This window comes from Cavia porcellus, unplaced genomic scaffold, assembly GCF_034190915.1.
Source record: "Cavia porcellus strain 051 isolate PalLab524CR breed Dunkin Hartley unplaced genomic scaffold, mCavPor4.1 scaffold_13, whole genome shotgun sequence".
Classification (NCBI taxonomy): domain Eukaryota; kingdom Metazoa; phylum Chordata; class Mammalia; order Rodentia; family Caviidae; genus Cavia; species Cavia porcellus.
Window position 1 is genome coordinate 58146996 of NW_026947496.1, and position 15505 is coordinate 58162500.

Sequence of the window (15505 nt, forward strand, 5' to 3'; positions counted from 1 at the left end):
AAAAAAAAAAAAAAAACCTTGAAATTTCCTGTATTTCATATCCTAAAATAAGCATTTCTGTTTGTTAATAGAACTGGTAAAGGCATCAGGAATGGCTTTTTGTATCAGAAACGAGAATGCCAGTCATTCTTCTGTAATAGTGAATTAATAAAAAGTGGGAAAATACATTGTGGAACAATGTGAAATAGGGACTCTTAAGTCGCCAAGGACAATTTTAAAACATGGTGAAAATGGAAAGTCTCTAATTTCTGTATGCACTGATTTGACAGCTACGGTAGTCGGATCGGTTGTAAATTTAATAGCAAGCCTCATCACGCAGCTAAATGAGGAAGGAAGGCCAAAAAGAAAAAAAAAAAAATTATAAGCACATGGCACCACACCCCTCCAACATGTAGCAGTGGGGGAAACCCAGATTGGCAACCTGTGTTCCAAACATGAACTGCGTGAAACCTTCAGGAGAGGGTTGGGGAAGGGTTTCCTTTAACTGTGTCCTTCCTAGATAAAGGGACCCCATTCTAGCTTTTAGGATTTAGAGATTCATAAAAATGACAAGCAAAGTTTTGGCTTTATGGCTTGATTTTCACTGAAAGGTGTGACTGGGTCCCAAGGGAATGTGCGAAGGGAGGGAAAAGCAAGCTGCGTGGGTGAGGGAGAGCAGGAGAGGCGTGCGCCAGTCTCTGGCAGGAGGGCGTGGATCCCGGCGCCAGCCAGAACAGGTCCAGCCTTCTCGCCACCAGTGCCAACAGCGGGAGGGGACAGCCGGGATCTCCGTGGGCAGACCCGGGTGCGGATCAGCGGAGACAGCTCGACAAGAAACTCCTGGATCTGACAGAGCCGCTGGACCCTGCTGTGCCCTCTGCCCACTTCAAGCCAGCTTGGGGAGAAGTTTCCCGGCGGGAAGGTGCCAGCCCAGGTACTGGAGGCGACTCAGGTGTGTCAATTTGCACATGTCTTGATAGCTGGGGGTCTCTGCTTCGTCCCAGTGGGCAACTCTTGGGGTGAGATGGAGGAGGAATGAAAGCTTTGCTCCTGGAAGCAAAGATTTAGCGCATTGGGATAAGAAATGGTGCGCAGTCACGGATCCCATCATGCTTGCTCAAAAAGGGAGTGATCGGAGCTCTCCGAGCCCCCAACCTGAGAGGAGACAGCTCCTCTCCTACCCCACCTCGGGTAGCTGGGGCTAGATTCAGAAGCTCGCGGGTGAGTTCGGTGGAGTAAATAGTGTCACTAGCGGGGAGACCTTCAGTCTTTCTTGGCACCTCCCTTCCTCCTCCTCTCATACCCTCCTGAGCGGATTCCTATCTTCTTGTAGATTCCAGTCGGTTGTTGGGTGCGGGGTCTAAGGTTCAGCGCATTTGGAATCTTTCTTGGCTTCTGTCTCCCTTGCCCATCTCTTAGTGCCTCCAACCTCTATCTTGTTTTTGTGTTTAGGAAAGAATTTTAGATCCCAGTGGGGTTCCGAAAACGCTGCCACTCTAGAATGGGGTTCTCTGAACTATAGGGCTGGGGGGTGACGGTTGACAAAACCGAAAGGCAGAGATGCTCCACCTCCAGAGGCCACCGCGGGGGCGAGAGGGCAGCCGGCCTGGTTACCATGGTTCCCTGGTAGCCGAGTGGGGACCTAGAGATGCCAGTCACGGATGGTCCCTTTTCCCTCTTTGTTTCTCTCTCTCTCTCTCTCTCTCTCTCTCTCTCTCTCTCTCTCTCTCTAGCTCTCTCTCTCTCTCTCTCCCCCCCCCCCGTACCCCGCCATCGGTGAGATTGCGCGTGGGGAGGGAGCAGGAACCTAGTGATTAATTTGGAGAGCGGGGATTGGAACCACGAGACTGGGCAGCCCTGGGCTCTTCACCTGGACTCCTTTTGCTTGCAGCGAGCCACACTTTCTCAGCCGGGGCCAGGGCTGAGGAATTTCTGCGAAAACCCGGGGGCCGGGGAACCCGCCCAGACACTGGCCCAGGTATTCTAGCCCAGATGGTGCACAGGGGCGAGCGGAGAGGTGTGCGCGCTGTCAGCAAAGCGACCTGCTGCGGACGCTTGAGGGAGAGCGGAGGAGGACAGGTGTGCAGCGCCAAGCTGGGTGCTTAGGCGGGGAGGGAGCCGCCGCTCAGCGCTTGGAGAGGGGGTTCAGCCCCTTGGCCACAGACATAGAGCAGCCCACGGAATGGGCAAGGGTTTGGCAGGACAGGCGCGTGCGCGATCGCGCGCTCCCGCTGGGATCTTCCCGTCGGGGTGGGACAGAGGGGTATCTGCGCGTGCGCGTGGAAATTGGCAATTGTAAAACACCTGGGTTAGAGCAAGGTGGTCTCCTTGGGCAACCGTGTGAGTTAGCATTCCAGCTAGACCTTCTCTGTGATGTGTGAGTTGGAAGAACCCTGTATTCCATCCTTCACATTCCCTTTCCAAATAATAGGGATAATATCTACGCATTCTGTACAGGATTGTTGTAACCCTGTAATGACACAGATCAGGTGGACAGTTTACCCTGTGACTGATGCATCATACAGTTTAAAAGTTTCTTACTGATTGCATTTCTTTTAATATTAATCCACAAGTAATTGGGTTTTATGGATTTTCAATTTCTCTGCTTCTTTACTGAGGGCAAGGCAAAATTCTGTGCTTTCTAATCTTAAAGACTAATACCAATATCAATATTACAACTTAGTCTAAATCTTAGTTCTGGCTTGTAGTAAACTGGAACATATAAATTGCCTAATTGCTGGTCAAGTTGAACTTTCAATATATTGATGGTCAGATATATTTAGAGAGCTATTTGGAGAAACTTTGGACAATAAGAAAAGCTTATTCTGTTGCTTTGTGCATCAAATTTTATGCTTCCACTTTTACCTCCCCTTGTTGTAGTTGAGTTTGTCTTAATTCAGTCTCTTTGTGATGGAACATCTTATAACTTTCATGATTTAACCTGATTCTAGAGTCTAGTATATATCCTGACATTTTATAGCCTGAGGCCTGTGAATTTATCTTTAGTAATGACAATGTCACTATAATTGTTCCCTGAAAACTCATTGTTATGGGTTGATATTGTCATTGAACAAATGGAGACAAATAGTTATTACTGGCCAGATGTGAGTATTGACTACAGCAGTTCATTAAAATCTCTTTCAGGGCATGCATGTGCCTACTTCACTGCAGATGCACAGGACTATAGTTATTGATATATAACTTCCAGGTTATTTTCATACTCATAATCATATCTCATACTTGTAAAATTTTTTTGTATTTGTGCATAAATAGAAGGATTCTTTAAGTATTCCAACTTACCTGGTGATGAGGAAGCTGTACTAAGGACCTCCTTGCATGTGTGACAGGAGTAGATACTGTACATACTGTGTTTTATTTTAAGTTACTACATACTACTAAATGAACCAATTTTAAATATTTGTAATGAGTTTGCTAAATTATGCTCATGTCCTGATAGATTTGAGGCAGTGAAGCCACACATATTATTACAAAGATCCTCTATGATATTTATGACACACTTCACTTTGAAAAAAAATATTTGTTGGGCAGAAGTCTAAAATCTTTGAAGACTGGAGATTGACCTAAGATTGCTTTATAGAAATAATTTAGCTTCATCTATTTTTATGAAGCATTAAACAAGGAAAATGACAGAGACTTATATGTGATCTTAGTAGTTTTTAACTTTAAACAATTAAGTAATAAAGTGGAATGAATGACATCAGATTTGAAAGAATGATTATCAAGAAATCCTGGGGCGTCTGTTCAGGTAATAGGGTACTGCTTCAAGTTTGGCTTTGGTTTCACTCTCATCTTCACAGTGAATTTGTCACCGTGGTACCTTTAAATGGTACCTTGAGAAATTAGTGTGACAGCTTGTCTGAAACTCATGGGATAATTTACATATCATTTCCCAGGGGCCTTGGCATTAAATGTTCCATTTATTAGAAATTAGTTTGCCCTTTGATTTATTGACAGACAACAGTGTGATACAGTTCAGTGTATTCAGGGACAAAGTTTAGCTTTCAACCATTTTATATTTCCTTTAAAAATCTAAACAACAATGCATTTAGAAGACTTAAATTAGGACAAAACAAAGAACATAAGCAGTAAAACATGACAGATGCTAAAAAGACAGTGTGTCTGGAATTCAGGGAGACAGTTAATATGCAAAGGTGTAATGAAGAAGATGAACTCATCTCTGTTCAAAGGCTACTTTTGGGGAGGAACTGTATCATCTGATTTAATCAGAATTCATTGTTCTTTTTTCAAACCAAGTCTGAGAATACCATATTTTCAATTATGAGCATTTTGATTACAGCTTCATTCTAACTAATTCAGTCTGAAGAGAATGCAATTGTTATGGTGATTTACATACAATATGCTAAGTTAACACAGCTAATGAGTGAAAGCATAATATTCTTTCTATTTATTCCTGGAAAAATATTGTGCTAAGCAATCTTTGAAAGAAAGAATTACATTATTCCCTAGCATTTTATGTCTACCTACAAGTTGAATTGGCACCGAGCCATTTTCTCTGCTATTCAAGTGAAATCACTCATATTTTGGTGATCACGTCTCTTCCTCTCCCCTTGGGAGAGACTGAAAACAATTCTCAATTTAATTAGATATGGTGCTTTCTCTTTTCTGTACATCTTTATTAGAGGAAAGAGTCTGTATTTTCTAATTTTGGAGGCTGGTTAACACCTTAAACATTACTAATTGCTGGAATATATTTTATGTGTCTTGCAATAGTGTAGTTAGTTAATTATAGCTTTCTCATTAGCACCACGTAGAGAATAATGAATTAACACATCTGTCTGATCAAAAGAACATGTAAGTTTATCTTCTGAGAATAAAAGTGTTATTGTGTTACCAAAAGTCACTATAATTTTCCCAAGAAATAAATTGCTTGGAATTCTCCAGCACTGGGTTAGGAAGCTTGATGAATGAGTTGGATTAATCACAAACAAGAGAGAGTGGAGCTGTGGTTGCTTGGCAACCCAACATTATTCTGCAATTTCTTCTGGTATATTTATCCAGTAAACTAGAAAATTCTGTTTTGTTAACGAATGTTTTTAGTCAGTGCACAAATAGACCATAACTAATTGAGATTTTATGTATTGTGGATAAAAAATGATCCTGCTTACCTCCCATTGTATAGATAATAAAATCACAAAGAAGCACATTCTGCTTTCAACTTTTAAAATTTTCTCTAAACAATATTTATTTCATTTTCATATAAATTTATTACCACCAAAGAATACAATTTGTTTATTCCTTTGAAAATCAAGTTATTAGGATTGGGGCTGGGGATTTAGCTCAGCGGCATAAGCACCTGCCTTGCAAGCAGGCAGTCATGAGTTCGGTCCCCGGTACCGATAAAAACGAAAAAGACAAAAAAAAAAAAAAAAGTTATTAGGATTGTGGGCATGCTTATAAAAAATCCAGTAAAAATAAAAAATAGAGTTTCAGGTGAAATGAATTCTTCCAAATTCATGGTTGGCCATTTGAACTGACAATTAGGTCAGTTTAGATTAAGTATAATAATCAGCTCAAAATAATGGTAGTAGATTATCATAATGATATCATGATAATGAATTTGGCAAATGTGTGAATATAACCTGTGTGTTGACCAGAGTTTCTTTTCCTGGTGGTTTTACCACATTTTCCCCATTGTAGTGTTTGTCTCCATTTTACTTTCTCTGTAGCTGCAGATGTAGGAACTCAGCAAAGCAATTTTGGGAACTAAAATCATACCATTTTCCTATACAGTTTATGAATTTTGGTGTGTATCACAATTCCATTTTTATATTATGAACTCTGAGGATAGAGGCTCCATTTTATGCATCTCATAAACCCTTACTCATCTGGCACAGTGGAAAGAAAATTGGTACACTGGTTAAATGAATTGGCTATAATAGTTAAGCTGCCAGAATTCAAAACCAAAATCTTCCAAGGAATAGATGTGTAGCTTGGGCTAAGTCATTTTGATTTCTCTAAGACTAATTTCTTCTGAGGGAATTGTAGAAGTTGTATCCATATCTAGTTCATGTGTATAATTGTGAGCATTGTGTGGCATGAACTTTTTAGCACTTTTAAGTATTTCACAAATTCTGGCTTTCTGTTATAATAACTGTTATGCTTCCATAGAGTTCTTAGTGTGTAGGTGGGCAATGATGGAGTCTTGTGTGTGTGTGTGTGTGTGTGTGTGTGTGTGTGTGTGTTTTCATGTATGGTAATAAGTATGATCTCTAATCATTGGTGCTACTAAATGGAAATTTGTGGATACTTATTTGAATTAAATGTATATAAAGGAATAGTAATTATTTTTCAGTTTGAAAGTTCTTGAGTAGTGACTCATTATGACTGAAATTGAGAATACATAGATGTTTTCAGTGCTGTTAACCTACATCAATCCAATCAGAATCTCAGGGGATGATGACCAAGAATTCAGATTTTTGAAATTTTCTAGTGAGATCCAGAAATACTGTCAGATTTGACAATGACTACTTTAAATTTGGGTATGTCTTTCATTAGGTTTGAGACATTAAAACACAGTTAACTTGGTGTTATGAAATGTGTTTGGGGGAAAAGCTTTAGCAAACTACTGAGGATTTTCTTAATGAATTTTCTTGGTTTAAACAATACTTCATTCTCTGAAAGTCTCAAATGCACTTTTCATTTACCATACATGATTTCATTTTTCAGCAAATGTCTCTAAGAAGTTGTGAAGGAATGGGCCATTAGCCTGATTTTTCAGATGAACAAAATAAAACCACACTAAAATTAAGTGGTTTCACTAGATTCATACATATAACATATCAAAATTTCTGAATTTTGAGTTCTAAATAAATGTCTGTCTTACGCTGCGATTTATAATTAGAGAGTAACAGATACTTGCTTAAATTATTGTGTAGGAAAACTCTGTATGGGGAGGAATTTCAACCATTTTGCTCAATGCAAAGAAAAAATAGACCAAAAAAATTCAAAAGAGGCAACACAGTCATTTAGAACTCAAACGAATGCCCCTTTGGACTGAATATTTAATTTGTTCAGCCTAAAAAATGTATAAGAAAAAATTGAATCAACGTGTGGAGATGTTAAAATTTGTTAGGCTTGGCTTACCTTGAAAAAAGCAATCGTAGCATTGCATTTAAATGCTCAGGTGACAGAATGGCTGAAACAATGTGGAATATATCTTGATGGTCTTGGCAGAATTAGTTTTGCGATGTTTCGGCAAAACCTTGTCCCATTATTATCTTTTCTTATTCATACTTTGAAGGGGTAATTAAAAGCAGTTAATTGGACACAGCTAAGGGAAATCAGCATGTGTTGATTTTCTTAATAAATTCTCTTGGTTTAAATAGTCTCCCCAGGAGAGAGGCAGTTTCTGGAAAGAGCTGTGACCAGTAGCTCTGGAGAAATTACCATGTAGGACCCGCAGCTTTCAGTAGATGAACCTAGTTGATCTCTAAGGACAAGGCAATGCTGCCTTTCCATCTGAGGACTGTCCCTCCTACAGAGTGATGGAAACCACTGCCAGTCAGAGGGCAAGGAGCTTTGGGGGACAGGGATGTCTGAAGGGTCAGTTCCTGAATAAAGCAGGATGGGGGAAAGTGGAGAGTGGGTCTGAATCTGACAGAATACCTAGCATATGCTGAGAGGATTAACATTTAAGGTGTGTGAACAATGAAATGGAAAGTTTAAATTGCTCAACACTGAAAAGCAGAGAATCATGTTTGCACTGAAGGGCATATGTAAGCAGGACATTGTGGCATATCTCCACAGTCCAAGCACCAAGCAGCTGAGGCTGGAGGATTGTGAGTTTGAAATCAGTATGGAATACAGAGCAAAACTTTACTCCAACCCCCCAAAAAGGCCTTTTCTTTGTCATTCTTCTCTGCTCCGTTTGTTAAGTCTCCTTACATGGATATATCTAAGCCTACAAGTAGATTTCTACCATGGGTCCCAACACCAAAACAAACTCTCCTTTTCCTTGCATCATCCCCGCTTTCTGACAGCTGATACAACCAAGAGAAGGGAAAAGACAGATTCTATGATCATAGGTGTGCATTTTTGGTAGGCAAGCCTTCCTAACAAAAGCTTTTACTGTAAGTGATGATAGTAATGAAAGATATTGTAGGCAGCAGGCTTGGTACTCTTATGTAGGCAGAAGCCTAATGTAACTAATAACTCGGAGATTTGGATCTCTGAAACAAGTAGTCCTCTTTGGCAAAGCTGTATTAAAGTGATAAGGCTAAGGAAATAGGTCAGAGGTGCATTTGTAGCATCCTGATCTGGGAAATTTGTGTTTCCAAGATGTTATCACTTAGAGAAATGGTCCCTCAAAGCCTCATGAGCTCTTAAGTGGAGTTTTAGAAAGGTGATGGTCTTGGTTACTTTTCTCTCGCTACTGGGACAAAACACTAGTCACTCAATATGAAGGAAGGAAAGGTTTATTTAGCTTACAGTTTTCGGAGCTCTCAGTCCATGCTCCGCTCACTCCAATGCAGAGTGGCATGGTTAAGGGGAAGCTAATCATGTCGGTTACAAGCTACAAGAGCAAAAAGCGAAAAAGCGGGAAAGCACGCCTCCTTCCAGTCCTTAGACCTTGGCGGGTGCAGCACTCACACCACCAATCCCAGAGCTAGACAGTGGACCAATCACAAACGCTAGAGTCAGCTGTTTCCAGGGCTGCACGAGGCTTTGCAGGACATTTAAACAAACCGCAGCAGTGACTGAATACCAAGGTTGCTATAACTACACGTGACTTTAGGGAGGGACTGATAGGGAATGCCTGCCTCCCTGGTTCCTCCCCTCTGCCTCTGCTTCCTGTCTGCCGTGATTTTAACAGCTTTCTTCCTTGACAGACCCTTCCATCATGCTTTTTCTGTGTCTGACCTTGTGAAACAAGGGACTGAAACTTTGCATTTTTTGAGTGTTTTATAGTTTTCAGAGAATATTTCCATGTCATCTCATCTAACTTTTACAAAAACATGGAGAAAAAAGGCTGTTCGCCAATTTTACAGACAAAAAAACCAAAAAAACCAAACAACAACAACAACAACAACAACAAAACACTTATACAAGGTTATACAGATTGGTTAGGCTGTGGTAAAGGCCAAAGTTAAAGCTCAAATATACTGATTTGTAACCCAGTTTCTAGCCCACTCCATTTTTAAAATTTTAATATACATTTTTGTACAACTGAGAGTGAATCTCATTTTTTAAACAATTCCAGAGTTATTGTGTACTGGACTGTAATGAGAGTAGGAGAAATATTGAAAATGTCACCATTAAATTTCCAGAGTTGAACGTAGCCCTGGACAAAAATTGTAAATTTTTACCAAGATTTTACCAAGCTGTCTCCTTTCTATCGCACTTATTTGGTGTGTGTGTGTGTGTGTGTGTGTTTGTGTGTGTGTTGTGTTGTGTGTGTACTTCTGTTTGTGTCCATATCCTACAAGATACTGAAACTGGCCAGTCATTAGAAAGCATTCTATTGAACAACCTCTATGTGTTAGAGATGGAACTGAGATACACAGATATTCCAATAGTTGTCTTTATGATTTGTCAAGTGTTTAGTGTATTTTTCTATCTCCACATTAGTGATTTAAGGGAAGTTCTATCATCACAATTTTCATTTTAACCTGAGGGGTACAGACAGAAAAATATCCTGGTCCAAGGTTACACAATAGAGCTCCTATGTGGCAACGGCAGGACTCAGACACCGAAGGAGCGGATTTCCAGCCACAAGTTCCTAATCCACTTTGTATTACCAGTGATTCCAGTATACTTTTCAGCAGGCTTTGTCTTTTCGTCTAGACTTCTATTTTTAATGTGCACAGTTGGTGCCTCAGTGCATTAGCAATATTCTCTATTATGATCACTATGGATTAGTATTCTTTGTTGTCCATGCAAACTTAACTGTTTTGTGTCCAATTGTGCCAAATAAGCAAGAAAAAAGTAGATAAAAATGAGTGCCTTTAAGATATTAAATGATAATGCATACTATCCAAGGAATGATATAATTTAAAAAGACTTTTAAAAATTCTTTAGTGCAATAGATAAATAGTGAGTGGCCACAACAGAGGAGATACATTTGATGATCTGGGATGTAGGGTTCTCTCCGAAGTAATGTCATATAAGCATTTTTTTCTCTTATTACTTTTGTACCAGACCCTGGGCACCAAGGTACATGTTAAATCAACCCTCAGCCTACAAAAATTCAGCTGATCACTAATTAGCTTTTTTTTTTTTCTTTTCTTATATAACAAAGGTGAAGAATATATTTTCTTCCTGTCTTGGTTGGGTAGGAGATCTCATTTCCTTGAATTGTACACAGAACACATTTTCCATGAGGCATTTGTTTGATTTCTGCCTTTTTCTCTAGAATATAACACTTGGCATCTAAAGCACTCTTACGTTTTGTATTGCAAAATATAAACGCTTTAAAATTTTTTTGTAAAATATATCTATTGAAAAAGCATGAAATTAATTCATTATGTTAATAATGATATGAAAAATTCTTTTTTTTTTCTTTTTTGTTTTTATCGGTACCGGGGATCGAACTCATGACTGCCTGCTTGCAAGGTAGGCGCTTATGCCGCTGAGCTAAATCCCCATCCCCAATATGAGGAATTCTTAACATTACAAAATAGCAAGAAATCAAAAACATTGCCGACAACAATAAGCATACAGATAAACAAAATAATAATTTTAACACATGAGGCTTTCATTTGCATAACTAATTGACAATCTTGGGGTTATTATTTTTCACTAAAGCAAGACATGTACTCTTCTTTAAAGGAGTTATGCTGAATCAGTAAAAATAACCAAAGTAAAAATTTTAAAATTGATATAGATTCTATTTCATTTTGTAACATCTAGAAATTTTCAGAGGATCTAGATTTCACTTGTTCTTAATACTCTACTTTTTGGTGCATACAAGTTTCAGCATTTAATTGATTTAATCTGTCTAGACTTTAAATACATTTATTTGCTTGATATAATATTAAAAGACCAATACTGAGCAACTCAATGGAAAGCATGTGCGTTTCTATGAATCAAGTTCAAATAAATTGAATTTAACCTTAACCACTGTCTCCTCAAAAATGTACCATCACCAAAGTGAATGCCATCCATTCCTGTATGAACACTTAGATGAGCTATTTAGATTGGACATTGACTTCCATAAATAAAATCCTCTTTTGAAAACTAACTCCTGCTTTTCTGTTTCACCAACTGTAACTGGGGATAAGAACAATAGTTACCATTGCCTTTCCAATGGCAGTTGGAGGATTAATGCGTTAATATTTGTAAAGTACTTTGAAGCTAAAAGTGCTATCCATTTTTATTATGAATAAACAATTTTTCTCCCATGTAATTTTGGACAGCAGCCATTAAAAATCCATTACTGTATTTAACAGCAAAACAATCTGCTACAGCCTAATATTTACCACCTCAATTAAGCATGCATTCTATTTCTTTTGCACCCTCCAAATTCAGAGATTGTTAGAAGGGACAGAAAGGTATGTGTCATCATTTCCCATTTTCATTTAAATAATGAGTTGGGATGTTTTGATTGTGTCTGCAGAAAACTAGATTCTATTCTCAGTGGGGGATTAATTTGGTTGCATTTTTATTTTTGTAGTTTGTTAAAGAAACCATCTAGATTTTTATTCAACCAGGTTTACATTGTATTTTATTAAATTTGAAGGTTGTATTGCAATAACTTTTTGCTTTTTCGATGCTGGAATAATAAATGAACTGGATTTATTGGGATGATTGTGTATATGTTTATGCATGAGATTGAGGAGGGGCTGTGAAACATTTCACAAATTACTATTAAAGCTCAAGGTAGAAAATTGACCCTCAGTTCACAAATATTAAAAATAAAATTGGAGGAATTGGATTATGGAGATTAATTCTTTCATTAATAAATTAAAGCAATTAATAAATAGTATTAAATCCCATGAATTCCAATTCACTTTGATCTAGATACATGATGAAAAAACGTGATGATACAGCATAGTGCAAATATTTCTCACATACTACTAAACAACATTTTTTCTGAATCTGCTTTACTACAACAAATAAAAATAAAAAGAATAACTGCAATGATTGTTAGTGAAGTAATACCAGTTATCAGTTCCACCTCCACTATTTAAATACTATATCTAAAATTTGAACCAGTCAATATCCAAAATTTGAACAAAACTAGCCAAATTACAACCCGAACATCTATGAAAAATTCATTAAAATGAAAATATTTCATTATGGAAATCTTGTGTCAGTGACTCTTCACCTTTAACTTGGAACCATTCTAGTGAGCTAAACACTTTTATTTTATGAGATAAAAAGTAGCTGTAAGTTATATTTTATAGGAGAAATTTTGCAGATTTCTTCACAGACAAAAAAGATTACTGCCTATGTCTTTTCAGTCAGGAGGAGGAGTAAAAAGACTAGGCAAAGACAATTTAGAAATCCTAATGACTATAGGGGTGGTCCTGAATCAGTAAGAGATTACAAAATAATTTAAAATAAAAAATAAAATTTGGTATATCACTTATAAGAATTTAGGTTATTTATCAGAAAATCACGCACAACTCCTCTTTACTAACAGTTTAGCTGTTTAATATTATTAAATATAAATCTCCAACAAAATGCTAAACCTTTTCAAGTATATCTTTTTAGAATCAATACATGTACAGTGATTGAGGTATGCGATGTTGCATGAATTTAGGACTCTGTACCACTCTCCAGAGGTCTACTACAGAGTGCAGTTTTATGATTATCACCCACAGATATCATGCCTTGTAGAGATGACCCTTATTCTACAGATTCTGAAGTCATGTTATTTTTATTATTTTCTCTATTGAATTGTGTATTGGGAATTTACCATATGGCTGAAAATAATTTATTTGTTCACTAAAAATGTATTTTGCATATGCAATTCTTTGGGTATCAGTAGGGAAATAAACAAACTGCTTGCTTTGAGGAAAAACAAAAGGCTTATTTGTAATTAAGAGGCGAAATGATGAAAAATGACTCTTAAGTGTGAATATGTAAAAGGTGAAGGAATATTGTTCTACTTCCTTACTGATAAATAACAAACTAAACTATAACCTAAACAACAATTTAAGAAAACATCATTATGTGAAATCTCATGTTGAAATAAGTCAGAAATTCAAACAGGGTTCCACTGAATGATTTTTTCTGTCTTACTTGGCAACAACTGTGTTCCTATGGTGGTGTTCAGGGAATGGCTAAGATAGGTTATTACTTCCCAGATGACTTGATGTCTGATGCTGCAGTCCAGGCTTCCTTATGAACTCTTCTCCCTCTTTCCATAGCCTGGATTTTCTCCACTGGCATTTCTGGCAAGATCACTGGACTCTATATACTGCTCTGGGATCCAAGAATTCAACTTGAACACTTGACAATTTTCTTAAAGGCTAGTCATGGGAAAATCTGGATTCCATAGAAGGACTCATTCAGTCACTTTCCTGGGAGACTGTAGTAGATGGGGAAGGAAAAAAATGAAAAGAAAGAATTATTAACCCTGCTGCTCTGGTTTGGATAAATGCCCCTAAAGATCTATGTGTTGAATACTTGAACCTAAAGTGACATTACTGGGAGATGGGAGACATATTAGAAAGTGGAATAAAATGGACTATCCTTAAGTGTTTGAGGGTTTCGTCTCAGAAGAAGTAGTGGAGCCCTGAACTCTTATTCATCTCTTTGTTTTGCTTCATGGCCATGAGGAAAACAGTTTTACTCACTAATACACTGCTACCATGATGTATTAATGAGTTTTCCCATTGCTGGGCATAATGCTCGACACCCACAGCTTGAAGGAAGGAAGGTTTGATTTGGCTCATGCTTTCAGGGAATTCAGTCCATTGACAGCTGGCTCCAATGCAGAAATGGTAGGCAATGGTAGGCTTGGTTCATGACAACCAGGAAAAAAAGCTAGGAAACAGTTCCAGAGAAAAAGGGGCCAGGAACAGAATTCCAAAGCTACGAGTCACATTTACAGGACCTCCCCAACATGCTTAGAAGTGTGCTCCACCAATTCCACAGAAGAATCCCAGAGCAAATCAGGTAGATATTCTATCTTAACTCAATACCCAAATGAATTTCAGCAAGGTATACTTAATCTTTAAATACAGTGTCAAGGGGTGATAGAAAAGAATAATATCAGAATGAGGCCAAAATTCAGCTGGTGAACATTACATCTTTAGGGCACACAATGGTAGATGTGAATTGCTATGAGTTTTAGCCATTCTGCCCATATGGCTTTACTGGTACAACACACGTGGCCTCTCTCTTGTGAAGCTTTGCTCATGGCCTACAGCTTTCTTCAACAAATGTTTTGCAATCCCCACATCTCCTACTTCCTAAGGTCACCACCACATCTTTGGATTTATTCTCACAGCTACATGCTTTGCTTTCTCAGAGGCTTCTGACTTGGCCTCAGAGACCTTTCTTTGAAATCCAGGTAGAATCCTTCCTCACACCACATCTCTCATATTCTACATTCCAGTAAAACCAGAATTATATGATATGAGCACCAAGTTCTGCTGCTAGTGGAAGCAGTAGCTACAGTCCTTGAATCATGATTACAGTATTTTCTGATTTCCTGAATGACTTAGCACAGTGAAATGAATTCTGGGAAATTGATTTTCTAGGAGACCCTTTTTGATCAGGAGCCTTAGGGTCTCTCTCTCTCTCTCTCTCTCTCTCTCTCTCTCTCTCTCTCTCTCTCTCTCTCTCTCCTCTCCCTCCCTTCTTTCCTCCCCCCTTACTTTTTCTCTCACCCCCCCCATATTGGGCTCCAACTCATAAACTTGGGCTTGCCAGGCAGGTTATGCCACTGAGCTATATCCCCAGTTCTGAGACTCTCTTCTTAAATGAATACGTTCCTGCTTCAGCATGCATTGTGTATGACTTTTACAGACTCCTGAAATATCCTCAAGCAAATTTTTTCACTGTAAAATGTACTTGACTATATGTGAATGGCATTAATCTATTAAGCAGTTATGCCTTCATTGCCCACAAATTTACATGTTTCTTCTGGACCAAAATTAAAGTTCAAAAACTTTTCTTCTCTTGTTTTTTGCTCCTACTTCCCACTATAAACTGAAAAAAAAAGCATCTAGCTTTGCCCATGCCACACCCTAAACGTTGGACTGCCTTTGAATTTCCCCCATCAAATTAATTATTACACTACACTTCGTCTCAGTCTCCTGAAGTTCCAGGATATGAGTAATATTTAGACAAATTTTCTGCCAGATTGTAACACAGATTCTATTCCATCTACAAATAGACTCCTTGTTACCAACTGAAATTTCCTGAACCTTGCTTTCACTGTCCCCAGTAAACTCCTTGTAACCCACTGAACTCTTCTGAGCCTGTCCTTTTCTCTCCCCATTCCTATAAGCCTTCTGGTGTCCTGGATTCTAAACAGAATCACCCGTTGGGCTTGCTTTGAGAATTCTAGGATTTCTTTATCCTGAATCTC

The 15505-nt window shown here is 38.3% G+C and overlaps 1 protein-coding gene across 6 annotated transcripts in view; it reads left to right on the forward strand.

The window, feature by feature from the left end:
- The first annotated feature begins 649 nt into the window (after nt 1–649).
- Chl1 (cell adhesion molecule L1 like) overlaps nt 650–15505 on the forward strand; it is a 186146-nt gene continuing 171290 nt past the window's right edge. Inside the window, exon 1 of one of the 6 annotated variants that reach the window (XM_063260269.1) lies at nt 650–931. The gene's annotated coding sequence lies outside the window, so the exon portion shown is untranslated. Of the gene's footprint in view, nt 932–1184; nt 1201–1756; nt 1958–15505 lie in introns of those variants that run through there. The other 5 variants (XM_063260266.1, XM_063260264.1, XM_063260268.1 and 2 more) reach the window with 5 other exon arrangements.